Source organism: Bidens hawaiensis, unplaced genomic scaffold, assembly GCF_021521415.1.
Source record: "Bidens hawaiensis isolate Kalapana, Puna unplaced genomic scaffold, B.hawaiensis_p1.1 tig00009285_1, whole genome shotgun sequence".
Classification (NCBI taxonomy): Eukaryota; Viridiplantae; Streptophyta; class Magnoliopsida; order Asterales; family Asteraceae; genus Bidens; species Bidens hawaiensis.
Window position 1 is genome coordinate 489511 of NW_027491685.1, and position 3525 is coordinate 493035.

Below are 3525 nucleotides of genomic sequence, written 5' to 3' on the forward strand. Positions count from 1 at the left end.
TAAACTTTCAAGGTGAGACTTCGAGTTTTTGTACAACTCACATTTACGTGAAACCACTGGTTTTCCAATACTGTCATGATGATTTTTAATACTTACTTTCAAAATATTTTCAAAAGGTTTTGGTTATATTACAGTGATTAATTCTCTGTAGACTTACGGGATGGTTACTACTGGTATTGTGTGGTTTTGTATACAAGGCTTACCTGATGACTTATTAACGTTACTTATTGGACAAGTGTTAGCTAATAAGTAATATGATCACAGTCACAGATACGGTCGAGTGAGAAGTACCTTTCGGTAATTTGTAAGCTGGCATGTGTAGAAACATATTAATATTGTAATTGTAAAAATGTGTCATTTACAAATGAATGTGTTCACCAGTATTTCTTGCTGATCAAATATTTTTTAACCATATTTCAGGTGACTTGTTAAAGACTCAGGATTGAGGCCTACAGGCTTTCCAGCTTAAATAACTGGCTTATCACCAGAATAAATAAACATGTTTTGTAAATTAGGGTTTATCCCTATTAAACTTATGTTTGTATAAAAATGGGTTTTATCCCCAGTATAAGAAATAAGAATCATGGTGTTTTTATAGTCTGATAAATTTTTCCTAACTACGGTCCTGATGAATTTTCCGTTATCAAATATTTTAATAAGCACCGATACCACTACTCGTGTTCACGAATCCTCTCCCGGTGTATAGGGTCAGGGGCTCTAAGTATTTGAAGTTGAAATTTTCGTATCTCCTCTAAGTATTTCTCTTTTATGTTTTTATCATCACAATGGACGCTCCGATCTTCAATGGACGCTCAAACCTTATCTGGTGAAGAGTTTGATGAGTATGTATACACAGGTCAATCCTCAATCAGATGCAAACTACAATGCGATATCTATGATGCAATCTCAAGAGGTATTCATGAGCCATCTTTTGACTACCGTGGCCTGTTCTGATAGCACCACAGCTCCTCGATTTCTTTCACCGCCACCGATGCCCTTACACCCACACCAACTTTTGTTATTGTTCAAAACCCAACCCCCAAACAACCTCCCTCACCCACATCAGAACCAACCTTGAAACAGGCACCCTCACTGGTGTTGTTTGCACCAGAAACACTGAAACACGCTCCATTTGCACCAACACCATCCCCGCAGCAAGCCACATCTCCTATCCCAAAATGGGTACCAACAACTGCACCCATATGGTGACAAAATGCTTCTTCAATAGACCAGAACCTATCGAAGCCTGCTGAATAATCAGCAGCTACAAAGGATAAGATGAGGTCGATCAGCGGGTTAGTTGGGAATCTAGAGTGGCATCCACCATGGACTTCCGTTTACATAGTCCCGAATTCCTTCGGATGAACTAAATGGCGTCCGCCAATCGAGTTGATCTAAAGAGCCGACGGATGCTACAAAATTGTTTGTGTTTTTCAAGGTTTTTTTTCTTTATTTTGTGATTCTTGAATGTTTTAAGGGTGGAGTATTGTTGGGTTAAGTTTATGTTTATTGTTGAATAGCTCGAGAGATCGTAACTACACTAAAAAAAATATTTAAATTAATATTGAATCTTTTCTTACATTAAAACAAACACAAAAATTAAAAACATCGTTTATTCGACTCAAATAACAATATCAAACATGTTTCTCAATCACAAATCACACATTCACACACACACTTTATTTCAATATTCATCTCAACCATCAAATCACACGTACGGTTAATTTATTTTAAATATTCAAATAATAATATGATTTTACTTGCAATTTCAAGATTCATGCTCGTTCACCATGGTATTAGCCACATCCTTTATTATCTCCCAAGCACCAATCACATGTCGTTCTTCTGTGAGTGTGCTTCCCACCGCAAACCTCAACATATAAGTCCCATCAACCACGGTGTGTGTGAGGTAAACTCGCCCTGTTGAGTTGACTCGCTCGAGTAGCTTTTTGTTTAGCAACTCAATGTAGCCCGAGTCAAAGCTATGGAACTGTTTTAAGCGAAAACACACCAAGGAAAACCGACGTGGTACAACAATCTCAAACTTCGCATCCGATTTCACAAGGCGTTCAAACGTTATCGCCATTCGAACATCCGACCGGATATGATTTTGTAAATTTTCAACACCATAACTACGTAGGATGAACCATAAACGTATAGACTTGAACCTTCGGCACACCCCGATTTGCCAATCCTTGTAACTCGGCACCACCGAGTCCGACTCACTATGCTTGTTTCTTAAGTACTCAGGATTCATACTCAGTGAGTCAACAATCAACTTAGGGTTTTTCACCCATAGACAACAACACTCCGCGTAACTAAGTAGCCACTTATGCGGACTCAAACTCAGTGAATCAACTTTCTCAACTCCATCAAGATAAGGTCTATACTCCGGACATATGCATGCATTGCCACCATAAGCCGCGTCCACATGAACCCACATATCATACTTATTTGCCACGTCAGCAAGGGCATTAATGGGGTCCACTGCAGTCGTGGAGGTGGTCCCAATTGTAAGGCATAGAAAAAGCGGAACAAACCCTTGTTCCACGTCAGCTTCAATGACTTTTTGGAGAGTTTCAGGATCAAGAGAATATTCATTCTCCAAATACGTTGGTACTGACCGAATATTCTTCGGATGAATGCCAGCTACCTTGCATACTTTCTTGAACATAGCATGAGTTTGATCTGACCCGTACACGACTAACTTTCCGATATGTTCAATGCCAATATTATTAAGCACACGATCACGAGCTGCAACTAGGGTGCACAAAGTCGACTCGCTTGTGGTGGATTGCAAAACCCCACCACCCGAACCCGAAAACATGAAGCTTTTCGGGAGGTTAAGCATAACCGCGAGCCAATCCATCACCACCATCTCGAGCTCAGTCGCAACCGGTGAACCAACCCAACTGAACGCGACCGCATTAAAGCCAGTGCACAAAAGTTCACCAATGAACGCGGCCGAGCTCACCGAAACCGAAAAATATGCAAAAAAGTTTGGACTTAGCCAATGTGTCATGCCGGGCATAATATCGTCTTGGACATCTTTTAGGATTGTGTCGAATGATTCGGGCGTGTCGGGTGGGGTCTTGGGCAAGCGGTTTTTGAGGTAACCGGGTTGAACGTGGCTGAGAATCGGATAGTTTTCGATATTTTTGTAGTAATCAGCGATGAAATCGACCGCTTTGTGGGCGTTGGCGCGAAATTCTTCGGGGTTGAGGGGTTCGAAGTCTTTGGAATAGTCGGATAATTGTGGGAATGTGGTAAGGTCGAAACCAGGGCTTCCCATTTTTGTGGGGTTGAAGTGAAGTATTTGGAATTGGCGAATTGGGATGGAGAAATGGTGATGTATTTATAGATGGAAGGTTACATCGCACTGTTTTATGTAGTACTCAAATAAGGTAGGTGAGTATTGAATGCAGTATTTAGCAATCGTGTTTTTTATGGGCTTTCTATCACTTGGGGCTAACCTTATTTTATTAATCACATATGTAGGAAGTTAGGTGAGTATTGAATGCCGTG

General features: G+C 40.6%; 1 pseudogene; it reads right to left on the reverse strand.

The window, feature by feature from the left end:
* Positions 1–1768: 1768 nt before the first annotated feature.
* On the reverse strand, positions 1769–3292 carry LOC143531907 (tryptophan decarboxylase TDC2 pseudogene; annotated as a pseudogene).
* Between the last annotated feature and the right edge of the window lie 233 nt (positions 3293–3525).